This window comes from Colobus angolensis, unplaced genomic scaffold (genome assembly GCF_000951035.1).
Source record: "Colobus angolensis palliatus isolate OR3802 unplaced genomic scaffold, Cang.pa_1.0 Scaffold126, whole genome shotgun sequence".
Lineage (NCBI taxonomy): Eukaryota > Metazoa > Chordata > Mammalia > Primates > Cercopithecidae > Colobus > Colobus angolensis.
This window is the reverse complement of record NW_012113808.1, coordinates 7,477,755-7,501,687: the sequence shown is the minus strand read 5'-3', so window position 1 is coordinate 7,501,687 and position 23,933 is coordinate 7,477,755. Positions and strand designations below refer to the sequence as shown.

The window sequence follows — 23,933 nt, the reverse complement described above, 5'->3', positions numbered from 1 at the left end:
GTCCCAGATACTCAGGAGGCTGAGGTGGGAGGATCACTTGAGCCCAAGGAGATCAAGGCTGCAGTGAGCAATGATCACGGCACTTGCACTCCAGCCTGGGTGACAGAGTGAGACCCTGTCTTAACAAAAAAAAGAAATCTGAGTCACATAATAGCCTTTAGCCATTTTAACAACCATTCTAAAAATTGTTACTCAAAATTTCATTTTTAGAGTTGATCTTCTGGAGTTTCCCATAAGGTAAACATACTAAGATCCTTAAAAGAAAGTTTCACTGAAGGGCGCAGATTTTTTTTAAAGTTTTATTTCTGCTTTGCAAGAATATGCTCCTATTTGCCTCTCTCAGACTTTTTATTTTTTCTAACATTCACTACTGTTCCTGTCATAGTTGTGTTGCTTCCTAAAAGATGTTGCTAGAAGACAGTTACGTAGTATTAAGATCCCTCTCTCCAGAAACTGAAGTTGATAAAAAGCGGAGGCTTTCCTGATTTTACCTGCACTCCCCATATACAGGCTTCCAAGGCCCAAGATCTTATTCTAGAGAAGAACTTTTTAAGGAAGGTATATCTCCCATACATGTTCCACCAATTTAACATACATTTAGATCAGCAGTTCTCTAATTTTTGGGTGTCAGGGCTCCTGTATGCTCTTAAAGCTTACTGAAGGCACTGGGGTAGGCAGATTTCTAAGATGGCCATCCAATGATTCATGAACTACTGCTATTTGTACTCTTGTGTAGCCCATTCCCCTTGAGTGTGGGGTGGACCAAGTGACTTGCTTCTAATAAACAGATTGCTGAAAAAGGGATGAGATGTCACTTCTGCGATTAGGTTACAAAAGCTGTGACTCCGTCTTGCTAATACTCCTTTCCAGCTAGAACACTATCTGGCTCTTTTCATGTGCTTGCTCTGAAGCAAGCCGGAGAAGCCCACATAGCAAGGAACGGAGAGCAGCCTCGGGCCAACTGCCAGGAAGAAACTAGGGTCCTCGGTTCGACCACCAGTAAGGAACTGAGTCCAGTCAACAACTGTGTGAGTGAGCTTGGGAGCTTATGCTTCACCAGTTGAAGCTTCAGATGAGGCTGTAGCTCTAACCAATATCTTAATTACAGTCTTATGAGGACCCAATTGAGCCATGCCCAGATTCCTGACCCACAAACTCTCTTCTTCTTTTACAAGCTATCCTCTAATCTAAAATGTACCCCCAATTCCAAAGTTTCTGAGTTCACATTCTCACTCTGCTCCAGCCATTCGACCCTGTAAGCCTTTTACTACAGGAAGGACTTTTTGCTATCTCAGGTGTCCTCTGCTCAGGATTCTCAGAGACAGGATGAGTAGGAGATTGGCAACACGATTTAGAGTATGGGCAGATACGGTGCAGTCTACTCTTGGTCCGTTATCCATATTTGTGGAGGGCAGATATGGATAACAGGGAAAAAAAAAAACAAACGGTTCTATGTAACAGCTGCTGAAATCTGGGTCCTGTACTATATTTATCAGTATGTTTGTGATAGTGGTTATGACGCTAATTACATGGGACATGTTATAATGAAGGCTGTCAATTGTGAAACTTAATTCAAGAAAACAGTTTAGGCCAGGCGTGGTGGCTCAAGACTGTAATCCCAGCATTTTGGGAGGCGGAGGCAGGTGGATCACCTGAGGCTAGGAGTTCATGACAGCCTGGCCAACATGGCAAAACCCCGTCTCCAATAAAAACACAAAAAATAGCCGGGCATGGTGGCGCACGCCTGTAATCCCAGCTACTAGGGAGGCTGAGGCAGAAGAATCACTTGAACCTGGGAGGCGGAGGCTGCAGTAAGCCAAGATCGCGCCATCGCACTTGAGACTGAGCGACAAGAGCAAGACTCCGTCTCAAAAAAAAAATTTAAAAAATTAATTTATACCTGTTCATACTTCCTTTTTCACTTTGAGAGTTCCAAGTCATTAAAAGGTTTGAAGATAAGAAATAGCTTACATAAATCGACAGATTCCAACGTGCCAGCAATGTGCTCAGCAATTTATATGCATTATTATCTCACTAAATCCTAAACACAGCTACATGAGGAAGGACTTTTACAGTTAACTTCTCAAAGAGCCGAGATTTTCTTAAGTGCCTAAAACAATGCCTAATACAATAAGCACTGAAATATGTGTTGAAGGAATAAAGCTACTGGTCAGTTATTGAAACATTAACCTGTCAGATTCCTAGACCGGTATTCTTAATTACCATGCAATAACATCCCAAGTTAAAATATACAACAGAGACATGAGTAGAAAGAGATGAGCATACAGTTATGTAGTGGCACTAAAGAACAGTAGATTCTGTCTCAATTAGTAGACACTTGCTGAAAATTCAACTGAGCTAAATAAAGATGGAATTCATTTTGGGAAACAAAGGAAATAAGAAAGAAAGAAAGGAGAGAGGCAAGTGAAAGGAGCGGGGAGGGAGAGGGAGAATGAGAATGCACATACGTCTGTATACACTGTGCATGATTAACAGGTTTTTGAATTTTGCCCATACACATACAGATACAGCATTTATCCTATGCAAAAGGAGACATTACAAACACATCACTGTATCTGAAGTATCATTTTCATGGCAAGGCTGTGAGTTACAAACTCTGGAAGATTCTTCATTTCTTGTCACTTTGCTAGTAAAAACAACATCTCACAATATGGAAAGTTTCACCCATATAAACAGGTTAAGTTGTGACTCCTGATTCGGGCTAATTTTACATGAAAGGTAAATAGGTAAAATTATGCCATGGAAGAAAGGATATATTTGCTTCTCTCAACTATCTCACGGCAAAATCTTGTCAATTCTATAGCTGGATCATCCTGTGAGATGTGCTCAAACACTTAGTGTTTCAATGCGTCACCATGGTGAGAAAGCTGGTCTTAGAGTCTTTCTGTGATTTGGGTTTCTTACACCATCTGTTTTTCAAGTACCAGCTTTATAGCTTTGCAGAATCATCAAGGGCAATAGGCTCTTCTATGTGTCTGTAACAGGAAACACACTTTCCAAAGGTATCCACTTCCTCTTGGTTCTCTTCTATCCTCTGCTCATAGTGCTGAAATTTTCATGCACGGCATTTATGTTTTGACTGTCACTAAACAGGCTGAACAACTCAGAACTGATTGTAGCCTTGCAAACTTTGAAAAAAAAAAAGTATTAATATTGGTGCTTCTTAGTTAAACCATAATTAATGTTCACAATTACTTAATAAAAGTGTAGGTGAACAAGCAGCACTTGGGTGCCTCATCATCTTTAAAAACATTTTAGCACCCAACAGGTAACTTAGGTCCAAAATCCTGATAAAAGCAATTGGCAATAACAAAGCATTTCCACCATAAATATCGTCCTTAACCAAAGCATTGTTTTAGGCACTTAAGAAAACCTAGGCTCTGAGAACTCTAAAAATCCTTCCTCACATAGCTGTGTTTGTGATTATAGATAATGTATTCTTCCTTTAGTCAACTAGCGTTAGCATTAAAACTGAAATCAAAACCCTTAAATTATTTTTAACACCACCACTTTCCAGTTATGTTACCTTTTTGAAATTATCTAACTTCCTTGTACCTGTTTTCTACACCTATAAAACACGTAACAATGATGCCTACATCATAATGTGGATGTGAAGATTAAATGAGACAATTCATGTAAAACATCAGAACAGTGCTTAGCATACCAAATGGGCTTAATAGCTGTTAATTAATATGGCTAATATTATAAACAAGCAAGGACAGTGATAAAAATAAACTGGAAAACTTATTATTTTATATTGCACAGAACCATTCCATCTTCAGCTAATACAAGTTGTATGCCGATTAATTCTTCATCACATGCAACAAATCGTGCTGTCAACTTCTTTATCCACTGAAAAATTGCTTTCAAATTCTCGAAACAGCATCACTTCACCAGGTGAAGTAACATTTTGCTGGCATCACTGTTTATAGCCCAGTAGTAGCCAGAATCAAGGTTCCTGATTAATTCCTTCCTCTTACAAGAAAACATTTAGTTATTTCACCTGGCTCTAAAAAAAATGATTCTACAGACCTCTTTGAGTCATGCCCTTAAGAAGACAAATAAGTTATAATAACAGAAGACATAATTCCGCTAAGGTTATTACTTTACAATGGCAAATGAGAGGAAGATGTGTAAAATAGGAGAGGAGACCTATCTCTTGGGTGAGAACTTTTTCAGACAATTTCTTTATTGTTATTTATTTATTTATTTATTTTTTTGAGACGGAGTTTCGCTCTTGCTGCCCACACTGGAGTGCAATGGTGTGATCTCGGCTCATGGCAAACTCGGCCTCCCAGATTCAAGCGATTCTCCTGCCTTGGCCTCCTGAGTAGCTGGGATTACAGACATGCACCACCACATCAGGCTAATTTCGTATTTGTAGTAGAGACAGAGTTTCTCCATGTTGGTCAGGCTAGTCTCAAACTCCCAACCTCAGGTGATCCACCCGACTCGGCCTCCCAAATTGCTTGGATTACAGGCGTGAGCCACCGCGCTTGAACTTTTCAGACAATTTCACTATATAACAAGGAGTCCCCAAAGCAAAAGTTTCAGAGAAGTTGGGTTCTGAATGGATTTCCACATAGAAATAATGTGGAAAAACCTCTAGAGAAGGGCTTCAAACCAACCGTAAACGGTGAACTTCATCGGGACACCAAAGGTATATATTAAAGATGTTTGTGCAGAAGCACAAGAAAAAGTGCATTAAAACAGTAGATTTTCAGTTATCTAGGAAACACTTATCTTGGAAGAAACTAACAGTTTCCACACAAGCTTAGTCCTGTGTGTTAAATCAGAAACAGCAGGAATCCCTTCTCTACCTGCTTCATTATCTTAAATATCTTTTCCACCTTTAAAGTAGCAAAATTACCCACAAGTATATAAAAAACACTTCCTCAATTACCTCTAAAACAATGGCCAGTATTCAATTCTATTCTTTTCTCTAATATTTTAATTTTTTCATTGCCCTACCAAAACATAACATTTTGTAATTCTTCATCCTTTTGTTTTACATCGAACTTAAAAGAAGGTTTTGTCTTTACAGCAGAGGCTTTTAGTCAGGGTTCATATCTTCACAGTCCTTATTCTACATGAATTGACTATTCATACATTTGACTACTGGGGTATTTGTTATTTACTACTAATGTCTAAGAGAACTTGATATAGTAAGAAAAAGTATCCCTCTATGTTCCATATAGGCTAATACTTTTCTACCATATATTGTTAATTTTATTTGTAGAGTCTTTCAGAAGGTACAACCGTAAATATTTTATATAGTTAAATCTACCAATCTTTTCCTTTTATGGCATTTGAGTTGTGTCATGTCAAAAAGCCTTTCCATAAAGTCCTACTCATAGCTTAAAGAAAAAAAAAAGTATTTCCATCCCTAAAACTAAATAAATTATTTGTATTTTTGTCTTAGTATTTTTCTGAGTTTTTCTTTGAACAGTCAAATCTTTAATCTCTCCACCATTCTTTTTTGTGTATACATTTTCTTCTTTTTTTCAAATGGATGGCAAACTGTTCCAACACCACCTGGCCCTTCTACCTACAATGTCAATTTCAATCATTCCAAGCACCTAAACTCTAGCTTAATGAAGAGAGGAAACTTTCATGTCTGCATTTAAGTAATCACTTTTCAAGTATATTGTCATTCAAGGGGCTATGTATTCTTCTTTTAGCATTTCCAGCACCTGCTAGAATGAGCATAAAAGTGAGGGTTGGGGTAGGAGTATCAAATTTGACTACAATGTCAAAATATAACCATTAAGCCACCAAAGCAGTTTACAATGTGCATGTGTACCTGTGGTATGAATTAAAGTTACCCCTTGAACTGCTGCCCATGGACAGCACTTTCAGGTATTTTCTTTTACTCTTGTAAAGCAGTGGCATCTATACCCGATAAGCACTGTATTTATTATAACTAGGAGTTAACTATGTCTTGATAACAAGGCAAATAAGGACATGGGGAGTGAAGATTCATAAATATTCCAAATTTAAACTGTATCTCTTTATTTAAAAATACTTTTAAAGTAGACTATTCAGTCTAGTGTTCTCTGTCAGTTGACAAATGGTATGTCAGAAAAAGAACACTAGGTTAAATGACTGAATGACTGAAATTGACATTTTTGGTAGCAGGGACAGGTACTGTTGGGACAGTTGGCTGTTCATTTGGGGGGAAAAAGTCTGTCAGGGTTACACCTTACACCATACAAAAAAAAGAATGTTGCAGAAAAATTAAAGATTTTTAAAGTGTGTGCCCGGATTCAGAATAGGAAAGGGGAGCCTAAAGAACAAAACTTTTCAGGATGTGCCCTGCACTGTTTAGGGCAAAGTACACTCTAGCCAGCCATCTAGACTAGTCTCCCTGAACAATATGAAAATCTTATCGCTCTACCTTCAATGATGTGTACCAACAAATACAATTTCAAACCCAATGCAACCCAGTATTTACTCTGAAAACATTTCTTGATAACCTACACTATGCCAATAACCTTGTACTAACTGTGAACAAAACAGGTATTTATGGAAGATTGCCTAAAGAATATGCAGTATCTCCATTCTTCTAATTATTCCAAAATCTTTTCCCGTTTTAGGTCAGACCATTTTGAATAGTCCTCACCCAATATCCTCATCTCCCACCATTTAACTGCCTTAATGAAGGTGCTCTGGTATGATGCATTTGGCCTATAGAGGGGCATTCTGAAATTGGTTAGTGTGTCCACAGTAGGAAGGCTATTGAGGGCACCGTTTATTACATTACATAAGGTCCTCTTTATAAGGCCTCTGAGGAGAAGTTTCCTTCTGATCTTAGTACCAGGAATTGTACTTTTCTTAAAAGTTTGTTTTCAAATTTTATGGGCACAAATTGACCAAGTTTTCCTTGTTTGCATCATCTGTTAAGAAGTTTACAGAAGTATTTGGGCCCTATTGAATATTAGATTTTTATATTAGGTTTTTATATTTTTATTTTGCATTTCTTGCTATATAGTTTATGAATCTCTATAAACCACGTTAAATTTTTAAGGGGGAGACAAAATGAAACAAATAAATAAATGGATAAAATTTACATTAATGCACCTCAAAAAAAATTTTTTTAATTTAAGGGATCAGAAAAAAGGTCACACGAGAAGTCAAGGGAGAAGAAAGATTTTAAGAATATACAGGCTGGGCGTGGTGGTTCACACCTGTAATCCCAGTACTTTGGGAAACCAAGGCACGCAGATCACTTCAGGTCAGGAGTTCGAGACCAGCCTGGCCAACATAGTGAAACCCCATCTATGCTAAGAATACAAAAAAATTAGCCGGGCATGGTGTCACACACCTATAATCCCAGCTACTCGGGAGGCTGAAGCAGGAGAATTGCTCGAACTCTAGAGGCGGAGGTTGAAGTGAGCCGAGATCACGCCACTGCACTCCTGCCTGGGCGACAGAGCAACACTCTGCCAAAAATAACAAAACAAACAAACAAATATATATATATATATGGATTTTAAAAAAAAACACCAGTAACTCAATTAACTGGAAGAACAGGGGAGGGGGAATTAAGGACAAAAGGGGAAAGAAAAATGAAAGAATGCCCCCAAATAATGTATTTGTAGAAATTAGACAAATGGTAGTACAAAATGACTTTGTGTAAACCTAGTCAAGCTTACCATGTAAGTCACAAAATATTTACAAACACTTCTTATTCCACAGACATCACTCAAAATGGTAAAAATAACATACTGACAGTTGAAAAAGAAAATACAAAAATTACTTGATAAAAATTGCCAAAGCGTACCAGAAAAACAAAAAACAAGACCAACAGGACTGTTACTGTAACCTGTTTCTTTTCTGAGCTCTCCCCTCACCCATCCCAAATAGTAGGAAAAAAACTTATGTATGCAACAATCTGAATCTATCAACCTCTCAACGTTCTAAATAATCCAGCAGAAAGTCTAGGTAGGCATTTATACTCCACAACATGCACAAGTATGTTCTCACTAGATAGCCTCTCTCCATTAAGGTCACTGTCATCTTCCCTCACCACCGAGACTTTACAATGCTGTCACTGCTGTATGTTAACCCTAGTTCACAAGTATTATCACCATTGAGCCATCTCTACTCAGAAGTTAAATACCTTCCTCCTTATTGTCAGCTTCCTTAAATTTCTTGCTTCCCATGTCCCAGAGAACTCCAAGTTTGTTAGGAGGTTAGGTGAAATCCAGCACTGAAAATATTTCAGGATTAGTCTTATGATTTCCAAGTCCTTGTGTAGGAAATAAACCTCTAGACTGCTAAAACTGTATTATCTTTCCATTTCTCCTTTATCCCTACCTCCCATATATTTGACTTAAAAATTAAAATGCCTTTAGAGAAAGCAGAGTTAAAAAAAAAAAATGCTCACTCCAGTTCTCAGCTAAGGGAAACATTTTTGTGCAAGAGTAAGGTATGACTCTCCAGGACCACAGTGCCACAGCTGACCCATCCCTGCCCAGACTCTGCAACCATCCCCTCTCTATAAATGAACAGCTAATAGTGGGCTGCAAGTAAAAGATGTGACTACCCACAGGTAGACTGATTCAAGCTCCACGTGCATCCCTAAGCTACTTCTCCAAAGAGGTATAGGAATTAGCTGCCGGGAAGGAGGTGGGTCAGATACACATGGAAAGAGAATATTTGGCCGGGCACGGTGGCTCAAGCCTGTAATCCCAGCACTTTGGGAGGCCGAGACGGGCGGATCACGAGGTCAGCAGATCGAGACCATCCTGGCTAACATGGTGAAACCCCGTCTCTACTAAAAAATACAAAAAACTAGCCAGGCGAGGTGGCGGGCGCCTGTAGTCCCAGCTACTCGGGAGGCTGAGGCAGGAGAATGGCGTAAACCCGGGAGGCGGAGCTTGCAGTGAGCTGAGATCCGGCCACTGCACTCCAGCCGGGGCGAGCGCGAGACTCCGTCTCAAAGAAAAAAAAAAAAGAAAGAGAATATTTAAGAAGTCATAAATTTTCAGGAAAACTACAAGTATTCTGAAATGGCCAAAACAGGAAAAATAAATCATTGTTGTACATTTGAAAACAAATGATCAAAGATTTTATATTTAATAAAATTGGTAAGATTTAATTTAATAAAAATTTAATAATAAGATGTCAGCCGGGCGCGGTGGCTCATGCCTGTAATCCCAGCACTTTGGAAGTCTGAGGCAGGTGTATCATGAGGTCAGGAGTTCAAGACCAGCCTGGCCAAGATGGTGAAATCCCATCTCTACTAAAAATACAAAAATTGGCCAGACATGGTGGCAGGTGCCTGTAATCCCAGCTCCTCGGGAGACTGAGGCAGAATTGCTTGAATCTGGGAGGCAGAGGTTGCAGTGAGCCGAGATCACACCACTGCACCCCAGCCTGGGCAACAGAGCAAGAGTCTATCAAAAAAAAAAAAAAAAAAAAAAGATGTCCAACTTAAGAGTAAAAACATTAAAATTAAAGCAATGGGGTGTTTTTCATCAACCTAGGAAAAATTTAAAAGACTAACAGTTAACAGTGCTGGAGAAACTGACACTATTAAATACTGTAGATAAAAAATATAGAGTGGTACTAAAAGCAACCTGACAACATGTACAAAATTTTTAGATGTGTATATTCTGTTAAAGAAAGTTTTTGGGAGACTACTATTTTGGACCAGCCTCCTCCACTAGGTCCCAGCAGAAGAGCCCAAACCAGTATTTGGTTTTCTGTTCCCATATTAATTAACTTAGGATTACGGCTTCCGGCTCCATCCATGTTGCTGCAAAGAACATAATTTCACTAAAATGTTTATTTAAATGGGTGAACTAAAGAATAGACAGCCATGGGGGAAAAACAGCAAGTATATAATAGGATATGCACTATGACTCCTTTTTTAAAAACTATGTGTACACGCATGACAGAAGCATGCACATCTAAATGTGGACATCTGCCTGCAACACACGGGAACAAATTCCAGGAAATGGGCTCAATCACCAAACCAGTCTCGTACTGGTCCTGATAGCATTATGTAATTAGCATTATGTAACTACTAAGATGTGATTCCAACAGCATAACCAGGCAATGGTTTTGCCACTATAGTCTAATTGCCTGAAATCATATCATGATTTTTTCCAGCAACACTCATAAATTGGTAATTTATCTTAGACTATAGTGATGTTGAAGATGTCTCTCATAACATGAGAGCATTTTCAACAATTCCTTTCTAAATAATGATGATTGGCATACGAGTGTACATGTATAAAACAGTCTGCCAAAACAGCATTCTCCTTGGCCAGAGCATGAAGCAGCAAGCACTCGGGGGGAGGGAAAGCACTACGAAGAGGAAGATGAGGGGACTTAGCGATGAATGTAGCGTAAAAGAAAAACTGAGAAACAAACAGCATTAACAACTCATCAAGGTGATGCAGGGCATGATTAAACAAGGTGTATATGACTGGAAACCAACGCCATGAAATAGCTGACTTCTCATTAGACACAATAATCAACTGTTATGTTTCCTTAACTGAAAGCTACAGCCCTAGTTTAGTAACAGCTTGGTAGAGGGAAAAGGAAGTGGTTGGTAAAAAGTGGTAAACAAATCCACCTTTTTGCATAATTTGCTTGCATATTAATTTTAAGTCACAACTCATTAGAGAACATTGAAACATCTTAAATTATGTTTTTATCAAAATAACATGTAAACAGAGTAAATCCTAATTTTCTATTTCACCAACTGGGTCACAAAAAAATATTAATGCTGCCCCAGATGAAAATTATCCCAAGGTTAACATGTGCAATTAGCTTCAGTTTCATATATATTTGTTTTAACAGACAGGGTACTGCTCTGCCATCCTGGCTGGAGTTCAGTGGTACAATCACAGTTCATCACAGTCTGGAACTCCTGGGCTCAAGAGGTCCTCCTGCTTCTGCATCCAGAGTAGTTAGGACTATAGGCAAGTACTACCACGCTTGGCTAGTATTTTAAATTTTTTTGCAGAGAGAGGGTCTCGCTATGTTGCCCAGGCCAGTCTCAAACTCATGGTCTCAAGCAATCCTCCCACCTCAGCCTCCCAAAGTGCTGGTATTACAGGCATGAGCTGCCATGCCTACCCTAAAATACAATTCTTAACAAAAACCCTAAATGTTCAGAATTTATGGATTTCCAGGATCAGCAGTTTGCATATAACCAACTTCAAAAACATAGTCAGCACCTAGAAATCCTGAAAGCTAAGTTAACATTAGATCTGATAATCAATTGTCTGTGTCTCCAAAATGCAACACAGAGATAAGAATGCACACCTGATTCCAGAGCACACAATCTGGACCTGGGAACTGTACAAAGCACCGAGGTTAACCTCAGCATAAGAGCTGTTAAATCTATAGATCCTAACAGTGGAAATTCTGCAATCCCAATTCCACTTGATATATTCTTCATCATTCTACTGGCTTGAAGCAGAAATTAATGGGTAAGAGCCTGATGATCTTAACTGCCTACTGCCATAATCAAAACAGAAACCTAGGTGTGTCACTTAGCCTCTTTAAGCCTCGGTTTCCTAACCTAAAAGATGGGGTAACAATATACACCCCCATGGGGGGTCACTGTAATTAACATAAATGCATGTAAAGCATTTAGTACAATAACTGGCACAAAAACTTGATAAATTTTATTGCTGTTGTTACTAGGAATCAATGTATTTATTGAGAAGTATGGATTCTCATCCACAATTTCCAACTGTGGACTTGTCACTAAAAAGTACAAAGATCATGCAAATAGCCTCATAATATGAAAATCATCTTCGGCTCTTCAGCTAAATCTCATTCTCACTGAACCAGCTATGCTGAACTTTGGTTCTTTGAAAGTTCTGTGTTTTCATTAGTTTCAAGAATTGTATGTGCAGTCACGCATCACTTAACGATGGTATGTCATTAGACGGTTTTGTCATTGCGTGATCACAGAATGTGTTTACATAAACCCAAATGGTATAGCCTATCATATACCTAAACTATATGGTATAGCCTGTTGCTCCTAGACTACAAACCTGTACAGCATGTTATTCTACTGTTGTACTGCGGGCATCCTAACACAATGGTAAGTATTTGTGTATTTAAAAATACCTAGGCCAGGCACTGGCTCACATCTGTAATCCCAGCACTTTGGGAGGCCAAGCCAAGAGGACTGCTTGAGTCCAGGAGTTCAAGACCAGCCTGGGCAACATGGCAAAACCCCGTCTCTACAAAAAAAAAAAAAAATTAGCTGGGCATGGGTGCGTGTGCCTGTGGTACCAGCTCCTCAGGAGGTGGAGGTGGGATGATCACCTGAGCCCTGGAAGGTAGAAGCTGCAGTCAGCTGTGACTGCACCACTGCACTCCAGCCTGGGTGACAGAGCGAGATCCTATTTAAAAAAAAAAAATCATTAATTAAATAATTAAAAAATAAAAACATTTAAACATAGAAAAAGTACAGTTAAAAACATGGTATAAAAGATTTAAAAATGGTACACCTGTAGAGGGCATTACCTGAATGGGCTTGCAAGACTGGAAGTTGCTTTGGGTGAGTCAATGAATGAAGAGTCAGTGAGTGTGAAGGCCTATGGCATTACTGTACACTTTAAAAACACTATATACTTAGGTTACACTAAATTTATAAGAAAAACATGTCTGTGTTCAATAATAAATTAACTAGCTTACTGTAACTTTTTTTTTTTTCCTTTTGCGATGGAGTCTCACACTCTGTCACCCAGGCTGGAGTGCAGTGGCACAATCTCAGCTCACTGCAACCTTCACTTTCCAGGTTCAAGCAATTCTCCTGCCTCAGCCTCCCAAATAGCTGGGATTACGGGCGTGTGCCACCACACCCAGCTAATTTTTGTATTTTTTGTAGAGGTGGGGTTTCACCATGTTGGCCAGGCTGGCCTTGAACGCCTTAGGTGATCCACCCACCTCCGCCTCCCAAAGTGCTGGAATTACAGGCCTGAACCACCACGCTGGGCCTACTGTAACTTTACTTTATAAGCTTTAAAATGTTAAAAACTTTTTGACTCTTATAGTAACAGTTTCAAACATATTGCATAGCTGTATAAAAAAATGTTTTCCTTATATCCTTATTCTATAAGCTATTTTCTATTTAAATTTTTTTAATTTTTTACCTTTTAAATGTTTTTGTTAACAACTAAGACACAAACACAGACATCAGCCTAGGCCTACACAGGGTCAGGATCATCACAATGTCACTAGGAGATAGGAATGTTTCAGTTCTGTTATAATCTTATGGGACTGCCATTGTATACGGGTCCATAGACTGAGAAGTCATTATGCGGTATGTGATTGCACAGCTGACCCTTGAACCAAATGGGTATGAACTGTGTGGGTCCACCTAAATCAGGTTTTTTCAATCACATGCAAATTAAAAATACAGAATTCATGGGATGCAAACAGTTCATATTCACAGGGGCTCTGAGGCTCAGGGCCCAGGCACACTTTTCACATACTCAGGTTCCACAGGGCCTACTGCAGGACTTAAGCATGTGCAGATTTTTATATTGGTGTGGGGGGGGGCGTGGGGGGGAATCCTGGAACCAATCCCCTTGTGGTATGCCCCTGTGTATAATGAGGGATGTCTGAGATGTCTGCATAGTGTTCCCCTTGCTCAGAACATGTTCAATTCCACTTCTCACTCCCAGGCCTTGAACTGATAAATTCCTATTCATCTTTCACATCTCAGTGTAAACATGATATCCTCAGAGAGCCCCTTCCCAAATCCTCTTGTCCAGATTAGGAGTCCCCACCTTATGCTCCTGGAGTACGTCAAACCTCCCATATCCTACTCATTAAACTACGACCAATGTTATTTAATATATGATTTCCCCAATAGACCAATATACACTTTGAGAGGACAGAGATGCTATCTTATTCATTACTCTATCACCTGTGCTCAGTACATTACAAAGAGCAGAAGCTCTATAAATATTTGTTGAATTAAATGAATGAAAAAACTGGCCATATTGGTTCATCATAATCTAGTTTTTATTCACATTGAATACCACAATTCTTGATAAGCTTACTACCTTTGTTCATTCGCATTCTAATAGGATGTTTCAAGTTTAAAGCTAAATCCCATCTTCAGTACTACCCACTGCATAAAATTTACCTCTCCTACTAGGACAGAACCAGGCTTATCATGTTCTATATTTTTAATAAATGCTCAGGTAAGCCGAACTGATCAAAATATCTGTTATATTTACTGGTCTTCACCCAAAAGATGTTTGTGAATACTTCTAGCTTAAAAAGAAAAAAAAAAAAAGTTATGAAAACTATTTATCTAGCCCAGTCCATAATTTTACCAGTAAGAATCCTATGGGTTGGAAAAGTTTAGTGATTTATTCAGGATCAGAAAGCTATTATAACTCATGCTAAAAGCAGAGTAAGGATCCAAGTCTCCTAATTCTCAGTCTGTCTTTCCAGTATAGGGCCTTTCTGGTGCATTAATTGAAAACCATTATTCAAGGTATGTTAAGCAATAAATAATCTTGAAGTGCAACAAGTAATCATTTAATGTTACCAAATCACCTCTAGAGCTTTTTTAAAGTATGGATTTTCAGACGTCTACTGTATTAGAAATTGAGCCTTCTCATGTTGAAAAAGTTCCAAGGGTGATTCTTGTCACAACAAAGATTGAGAACCACTAATTCCATCAACCAAGCATTCATTATTTGTTGAATGTCTAGGCCTACTCTGTCCCTACCAGTATGTTCCTGCACTCAAAGTTCTTAGAACAAGATTTACTTACATAATCAATTACAGAAGAAAATAGGACTGGCCGGGCGCGGTGGCTCAAGCCTGTAATCCCAGCACTTTGGAAGGCCGAGACGGGCGGATCACAAGGTCAGGAGATCAAGACGATCCTGGCTAACACGGTGAAACCCCGTCTCTACTAAAAAATACAAAAAAACTAGCCGGGCGAGGTGGCGGGCGCCTGTAGTCCCAGCTACTTGGGAGGCTGAGGCAGGAGAATGGCGTAAACCCGGGAGGTGGAGCTTGCAGTGAGCTGAGATCCGGCCACTGTACTCCAGCCTGGGCGACAGAGCGAGACTCCGTCTCAAAAAAAAAAAAAAAAGAAAATAGGACTGTGTATAATGAAGTGCTGAATTGGGTAACTGAACACAAATTAAGTGCTAATTTCAGAGAAAGTATGACAGGAGCTCAGATTTGACAGATGGCTATTTGTGGAGATAAAGAAATGGACAGACAGGTCCCTTAAGATAAATAAGGACAAAAGTTTTCAAGTCATGACCAGCAGAAGTCCTAAGGATCCTGTGAAAGTGCCTCAAAAGCTACTGTGGAAAGGAGGCGGAAAATGCTTTTCTTGCTCCAACGTCCAATTTTAATAAGAACAGCTCCACTTTTGCCTTTAAAAAAGAACACCAAAGTTTCAAGTTTGAAATCCCTTATTTTACAAATGTAATTAAAAAAAAAAAAGCATGGTGAAGTAACTTGTCCTAAAGTTACAAAGCTAATTAGTGATAGAGAAGCCAGGTCTCTGAATACCAGTACTTTTTTTCAGTACCATATCTTACACCATGGCCTTCCAATGGAGGAAAAAGTGTGAGTAAAGGTTCACACACAACGTCCCACACACACTGACCTGACTAAAACACTGGGTGCACTTTCAGGTCATGTGTCTCAAACTGGGTTGCGAGGATGGTAATGGGAGAAAGTCTCAGGCAAGTCTCAGGATAAATTATAGCCATCCTCCCAAGACAGATCTTCAAATTTTAGAGAGATTTCTTAAAAAATTAAAACCTGATAATATGCTGTATTTGTGGTAGAAATGGAGAATAAGGGAACTTCCTTGGTGGAATTGTTGAGTCATGCTATTTAAGGAAGTAGTAAAGATAAGAATGCATAGGCAAGGGTGGGGGGCTAGATAAAAGAATGCCCTGAAATCAAGAGAAGTCTGTATCTGCTTCAATGCAACACTTTCATTGTATCAAGTTTTCAGGAGAGTACTAGATGTGTCCATTCCTCCTAAGATGCTGGCTGCTCCAAAAAATGAACAACCTACAGTCAGGTGCCCCACAAAATCCATCAGTTGCTAAAGCTTCTGCTTCTCTACAGCAGCACAAGTAATAAAATTCCTGATTTTACTCCTGTGCTCATGTAAGAAAAACTATTAGAGAGTTACTTTAAAAATGCTTCTGCTATCAATTTGTTACTCCCCACAGCATCCCTCTAACACTGGTATTATCACCATCGTATTGTTGAAGGAAATAACCTTAGAAGACAGTGCCTACGCCAAAATGAGATATCTAGAATTTACAATGTTGAGATTCAATACTCAGTCCACACGCACAGTGGCATGAGCATCTCAACCCTAGTATTAATGTTTATCAAACATTTAATTCACTAAAAAATGTTCAATTTTCACAAGGAATCTACAACCTAGTAAGACCCACCCAAACATGTCTCACATGACATGCCAAAGTGAATCCACTGACTTACTCCCCAAACGGCTCCTTCTCCCAACATCGTTACATCTGCTTATGGTAATACTCTTTTCTGGATAACCTAAATTCAAAACCTTGATAATCTCTTTGCATCTAATTAGTTGCTAAACACTTTAAGGGCTCTGATCATGGCACTGTCCATACAAAAAAAAAAAAATTTTAAAAACAATTCAGTGACTTCCTGCTGCCTAGCAAATAAAATCAAAATCCAAACTCTTACACCAATACAAAGGATTCAGAGCTCTCCACAATAGAGCCCCAAAGTGCCTTAATACACAGCCTAAATAACAGCTAACCTGGAAGTCCTGCTATTACCCACACTTAACGCTTATAAAAACACATGACCTTGAGAAAGTCACTTAATCTGAGTTTTATTTTACTCAACTATAAAATGGGTATAGTAACGCTTGCCTGAAAGGACTGAGGTAATGAAAATGAGAATGTGGCTATAAATTTTAAAGTACTATAAAAATACAGACACTATCATTATGTCACGGTTATGGTAATGTTATTTATACCTGCCTTGCTCCAGAAAGGATGTAAGGTGGCCCACATAAAACAAGATAAAAAGAGTTTAAAGATGGAAACAATAAAAGAAATACAAAACAAATGTATGGACAAAAAATGGATCTACTAATCAGGCTAACAGAAATGTAAACATAATTGCCTATGCATGTGCTTTTCAGGTTAATAATTTGACCTAAACATTGTAGTTTGATTTGAAAAGGAAACTAAGTCAATTAGACAATTCAGTGTCCATAAGACTAAAAACAAACAGTTTCTACTGTAAAGACCAGGCAAGAATTTCTCCCAAAGGTCCTTATTCCATGTAATGTAATTGGACAATATCCTCAACACCTTTATTACGGCTTATTTCATAAATCATTAGACTGAAAGTCTCTTGAGGTCAAGTAATTTTTAAATTATGTTTGTATCTCTAGTAGCACCTACAGTAATTAGTTAATAAACCAAATACTTCTATATAATGGTTTCTATGGATCTAATCTCTCCCTTCCTGTTTCAAACCATCTTGCACACCACCACATTACTCCTATCATTTTTATCACACCAGTCCCTATTTCAAAATCCTCCAACAGCTTTCCTGCACATAGAACAAATGCTTCCTCATTCTTTACCGATACATCACAATGTTGAACACAACCTCCCCTGCAATGGCCTTCCCTGTATTCCCATTCCTCTAAATTCTTTTTGCCCTTTAAAGCTTGGTTTAAAAGTCTCACCTTCTACACAAAGCCTTCTCTGACTGACAGCAATGGGGCAGGAGGAGAGAGTGGGAGGTGGGAGACAGTCAGAAGTCTTGTGTTCTTATCTGTTACTGAATAGTTAAGTGACTGTGGGCAAGTCACTAAACCATTGTGAGAATATTTCCTCATCTGTGAAGCAAAAGCTTTAGGAAAGATTATATCTAAATTACCTTCCAGCTATAATATATTCTAGGATGCTCTGGCTCTTTCAAACTTGGACACACCCTGATCTATTCTCCGATCTTCATTATCTGTTACATATTTTAATATGTAATTACATACATTGTTTTTCAATTTTTCCCGCTTAAGTAAACATACCAACTCCTCTGCAGCAGTCATATTTCCTTGTTATCCCCAAAGGCTACAGGCATAGGACCAGGTACATAGCAGATACCCTTTATAAACTAGGATGGTAACTATCTTAAAACATTAATTATAATATTGCTTGCTGCGATATGAAACAGCCAAAAAACGTTGTATTTTTCATTAAGCAGACCACTAAAATAAGCGTACTAAAACAAGACAACACCTAAGTCACTTATCCACATAAAACTATATTCCCTTTAGGCATCAGTGCAACTCCATTAAGGTGATCATATGTTTAAGCAAAAATGAGTCTTTTAACACACAGCATATTGTTCATTTTCCAGCCATTCCTGTTTATATCTTCTATTGCAAAGAGAAAGCTCAATAGAGGGGGGAAACCCTGCCATGATAATAATTATTATTTTATTGATTTAATTTCATATACCATTTCTATATTCCAACATAAAAAGCATAAAGTTACAAAGAATTATGAAATAAATAATGTGATAAATTGCACTTGCTATGACTTTCAATATTGAAGACTTTAGTAAAGCTACTACAAACACTTAGCTTTGTGCAATGTGAACACCGGCTTTTAAAAAAAAGTTAGTATAATGTATCCTCTCTGGATAAATGTCCAGGAGTTCCAGCAGTTTAAAAGAAATCTGGGCCAGGTGCGGTGGCTCATGCCTGTAGTCCCAGCACTTTGGGAGGCCACAGTAGGACTGCTTAAGGTCAGGAGTTTGAGACTAGCCTAGGCAACACAGCAAGACCCTGTCCCTTAAAAAAATTAAAAATAAGATAAAATAAATAAATAAAAGATAATCTGATAAATCTAGAGGTTTGCCGATTCCTCTTTTGCTCAATTACTAGTCCTGTAAGCAAAATGTAGGCAACACTGAAAACTTGAGTATTTGCTTAATTGGAAAAAAAAAAGTAAATAAATAAATAAAATCCAAAACAAAATAGCTCTATTAGTCTTTGAGTATACAAACATATCAGTGCTCAAAAAATTCACACCCCATAGTAAAAACACAACAGAACCCCATAACCATAAGCACTCTATGCAAGGAGCATCTTCAAATCAGGCTCCACCCATGCTATTTTTGTTTCCATTGTTATTACTGCTGAAACAGTTTATAAGAGCTCATCACCTGTTTAGAACACAGAAATACTTCAGTAACAACAAACCAATTTATTCCTAAGAAGAATTAAAATCTACAGTTACTCAACTATCTTTACTTATGAAATATCAGTAACGCACAAAAATGTCCAGCAAAAGATGCATAAGGAAACTGCTGTATCTCTGTGAACCTTAATTATTATCCCTTTCAACCACTCAAAAAGATATTTACATCCTTTAAGCAACACAGTAAGAATTAAGCAAAATGGTGACCCAAAGTTATCCCCAAAAAAGGAAAAGGAAAAAATTCATGCAGAAAGGGTACAGAAATTCAAAGCACATATGTCACTGAATCAAATCGACAACTTTCAACTCTAATGCCGAAGAAATAGTAACTGCGTTTGTTCAGGCATTTAGCATTTAAGGAGGGATCAGAAACAAGAACATGGGTGACCAAAAGGAGGCATGTTTTATCTGTGACTTGGTCTGTTCCCTAAACACAAATTATTTGAATAGTTCTAAATTCAAATGCAATCACTTTCACTAGGAAAAACACATTCCTGCTTAAAATCAGGCTTCATAGCAAGTCTTTACTAATCACAAAAACTGTGTAATTAACACAATTATATAAAGGCAAATTAACGAGTCACACAATATTATTTTTAATGGTGCTTGAAAGACTAACATGCAAAGATTACAACTATGGGGTTTCAACATTAAAAAACAAAACAAAAATAGCCGGTAACAGCAAGGCAATCACTACTACATAATATTACAGTCTTTCAAGTACAAAGGAAACATTCATGAAAATGAGTGACCACCTTAAAAAACACAAATAAATACAAGATGAAGGAATACAGATTCAAGAAACAGGTCAAATATTTCAATTTTTAATAGGAAACACTTAACATTCAAATTTCCACTTCTGTTATTTTAGAACCACCTGCCTAAGATATTCAAGGTTCTATTAAATATCCTCAGTGGCTTGAGAAGAGCAATGTAACATTTTGAGCCCTGAACTTACTCCAAAATCCACTAACTAGATGAATGGCAGATTGACAATTACTTCAAACTAAGGCAGCAATGAAACACGTTACATTTACACTGCTTTATACTACCTATTGATGCAGAGAACAGTAAATTTAAAATACGGCAGAACACTACACCTGAATTCATTTAAACCCAAATAGTAGCCACTGTTTGTTTTTTCCTTGTCTACTGGGATTTTTGACAAGGAAAGGAATTACAAACTAATTTGAGGGAAGAGGTTAAAAATTACTCTTACAGTAACGGTTTGGAAGAACAGTCCTTTAGAAATCAAAAACAGTTGGTCAGCGGTCACATGAATTTTCAAGACCTTGATTCAAAAGTATCATTATAATTAATAGGTGGGAGAGTTAAGAAAGTGACAATGAGCCAGGTGTGGTGGCTCACACCTGTAATCCAGCACTTTAGGAGGCCGAGGCGGGTGGATCACTTGAGGTCAGGAGTTCGAGACCAGCCTGGCCAACATGGTGAAACCTCGTCTCTACAAAAAATACAAAAATTAGCCGGGCATCATGGTGGGTGCCTGTAGTCCCAGCTACTCAGGAGGCTGAGGCAGGAGAATCGCTTGAACCCAGGAGGCAGAGGTTGCAGTGAGCCGAGATCGCACCACTGCACTCCAGCCTGGGACACAGAGGAAGACTCTGTCTGGAAAAAAAACCAAAAAAAAGAAGAAAGTGACAATGGATTTCCTAGAAATACGCAGGAAGCTACTTGACAGATGTAAAAGCAGACAGGCAGGTTATAAACTCATGTGGGTTCAAAAGTAACCTAAAATATTCTATCAAATTTGGATCACAAATTCAAGTTAGAAATAAAGCACAGCAATTTTATCACATTCTTCGGAATCTGAATCACCACCTTAAAATAAACTAATTAAAATTAGAGAAACGTCTTACAAGAAAATCTATTAATATGTCAAAAATTCCAAGTGCAATCACTATGTTGCAATGAAACAATTTTAAAAATCACTAATCAATCAAAAGAAAATGAACAAACTAGTCCAAACTAAGATAAATCCAAAAAGAATTCTGAATTTTAAAAAAACTGTTTTCAAAGCCATGCTTCCTGTAAATATTCTACCTTATTTTCAACATTATCATTTCCACCTAAAAGAATACACAGCCCTCATTACTCACTGAAATGGATTCTAAGGCAAATGGTCGCTCCACTAGCCTAAGCCATGCTCTGATTAAGAAACACAGTTTCTTACAAAAGTTTAGGGGACCACAAAAAACATATCTAAAATAAGCATTTATACGGGTCACTTCTATGATTATATTTATCTAAAACCCAAATACTCCATTTGAGAATTTTGAGGAAATGAATTTTTACAATAGCATTAAAAGTGAACCAAAATATAAGGCCAGTTAACAACATCCATCCTTACAGTATTACAAAAACTGTAACAGTGAAATTTTGTTTGTAAAATCCAATGTACGGTTTATCATTTTGTATAAAATATCTACAGCCTCAGTAGTGGTTAAATTGCAGCTATAAAGGAAATTGTCCTGAGATAAATGGTTTCCCTACGAGAAGGCTTCACTGCTACACTTCACCTCAGGACAATAAATCAAATTAACTGCACCTTGTCCTCTGTCCAATGACATCATCAGTTTGACCACATCTTGGGAATCGGGTGCAAAAACATATGCTATTTAAGGCATGAAATTATATTACTGCTTTTTGTCCATCCGACCTCATACTTCAGGTCTCTGAAGCAGTCATTCACCTAAAGGTTCTCTTAAAAGCTACAGATTTTTTTTTTCCTGCTGCATTCAGGGCTTGCCTACTGTGAGTGAAAGAAGAAAAATGGTGAGAACTGGTTATCTGAAATTAGCTTGTGTTTAGTCCGTCAAACCTAGAATTTTGTTACAGATTAAGCTTAAGATCAATGTCCCAGAAAATACATAGCTAGCCACTCACCAAACTGTCTTAACATAATTTCAAAGGTTTAACACATTAGTGTTAAACCCCAGTCCTCTAATACTTCCCTCAACTACGCAGCGGTCAACATCCACCAATGAGAGACAACACCAGTCACACTCACACTTACACACACCCCTACACAAAATAAAAATGTTAAAGAAAATTTTACCCCAGGAAAGACCAAAAATCAAAATTACTGTTTCCTCTAAACAGTAAAAGTTAATCTGCCTCTCACAGGCCAACTGTCCTAAGTCTAGATAAAACATAAAATCAATTCTGACAACTTAAAGAAGAGGGGCGGGTGTGCTGGGAAGAGAATAATTTCCAAGATCAGGGTAAACACAATGCCTGTGTTTATTCTTCTTTTTTCACTCATTTAACCATGACACAAATACTCAAACATAATCCCATTTTTGTTTTCAGTAATGCTACAATTAAAATAAGCAAGTCTACGACAATGATAGCACAAAATTTACGTCAGCTCCATTTTAAATTAAAATGAAGATGTTCGAAAGGGAGCACCACAGCAAGAAATTATGAAAGTGTTAATTGGAGTTTCTAATATTTAGCTACTCCACAACTCTTAGAGGAAAAGAAAAACGTCTCAGTTTCACAAATACTGCAGATCTTTACAAAGCCTTAAAGTATTTAACATGGGGGTGGGGAGCAAACGGGGTACCTATTCCCAAAACAAAGTGATTTGGATTAAACCGAAATAAATTTCATAGGCTCTGAAAATGAAATAGAGGACAGATTTCTTCCCCCTAGGCCCAATACTACTGCAAACTATAAGAAAGTCTTTTTAAGAGAAAACAAACCATACCAGAGTTGATACTTAGCTAGGAGCTGTTTTAATGCTAGCAAAGCCCCAAGAGAGTTTGTTTTGCCCGCGGAGGAGGGGAAAGTGTGTGGAAGTTGGTGGAGGTAGTCATTTTGGTTATTAGTAAATAAATCAAGCAGCACAGAACATGAGGCCTAGGCAACTGCTAGAGGAGCCAAGGCCTAGCTTTCCCCCTCTCTTCCCAGCACGGCCTGGGTTTGATCTCAGAGCCCTGTGGATTGCCAAGGAAAAAAAAAGAATCATATCGAACCACAAAAGCACATGGGGCGAATGTAAAATATAAACACGGCGTTGGGCTGTGAGTGGCTGTTATTAAAGGTCTGAATTACTAAACATGAGAGGCGGGGAAAGCCAGGCGGCCATTTCAATAATATAAACCTCCCCGAATTAGACATTATTCAAATGAGAAGAGGTTCGGCTAAGCAGAGAGTAAAGACGACCCAGCACCCAGCGAGAAAACACCGCCACAGAAGAAGGGAGGGGGATCCCCGTCCCTCCCCACCGACTCCCAGCAGGAGAGAGGAAATCGAGATCAACTTGTCAGGCCAGCCCATTCTGGGGCAGGAGGGCAGCCCTTTACATCCAAGTTCTCGGGAGGCCTCTGGGAGCTTCTAGGGCCTCGGAGCGAGAGGCCTCGGAGGGCCACCCGCCCCATGCGTCCCGGTCAGGCGCAGGGGGTGTGGGGAGCGGCGTGGGGGGAGGCAGCGGGGAGGGGCAAAGGGAGACAGAGGTCAGACCACGCCAGGCACCTCCAGCCCAACTCGCCCGCGAAGCCCCGGCGGACGACGCAAAGGGGCTGCCGGCCGCCGGCCAGGGGCGCGCGGGGTGTGGGGAGCGGCGTGGGGGGAGGCAGCGGGGAGGGGCAAAGGGAGACAGAGGTCAGACCACGCCAGGCACCTCCAGCCCAACTCGCCCGC

General features: G+C 38.8%; 1 protein-coding gene across 4 annotated transcripts in view; it reads right to left on the bottom strand.

The window, feature by feature from the left end:
- POU2F1 (POU class 2 homeobox 1) overlaps positions 1-23,933 on the bottom strand; it is a 208,015-nt gene that overhangs the window by 183,103 nt on the left and 979 nt on the right. The gene's annotated exons all lie outside the window — the stretch shown is intronic.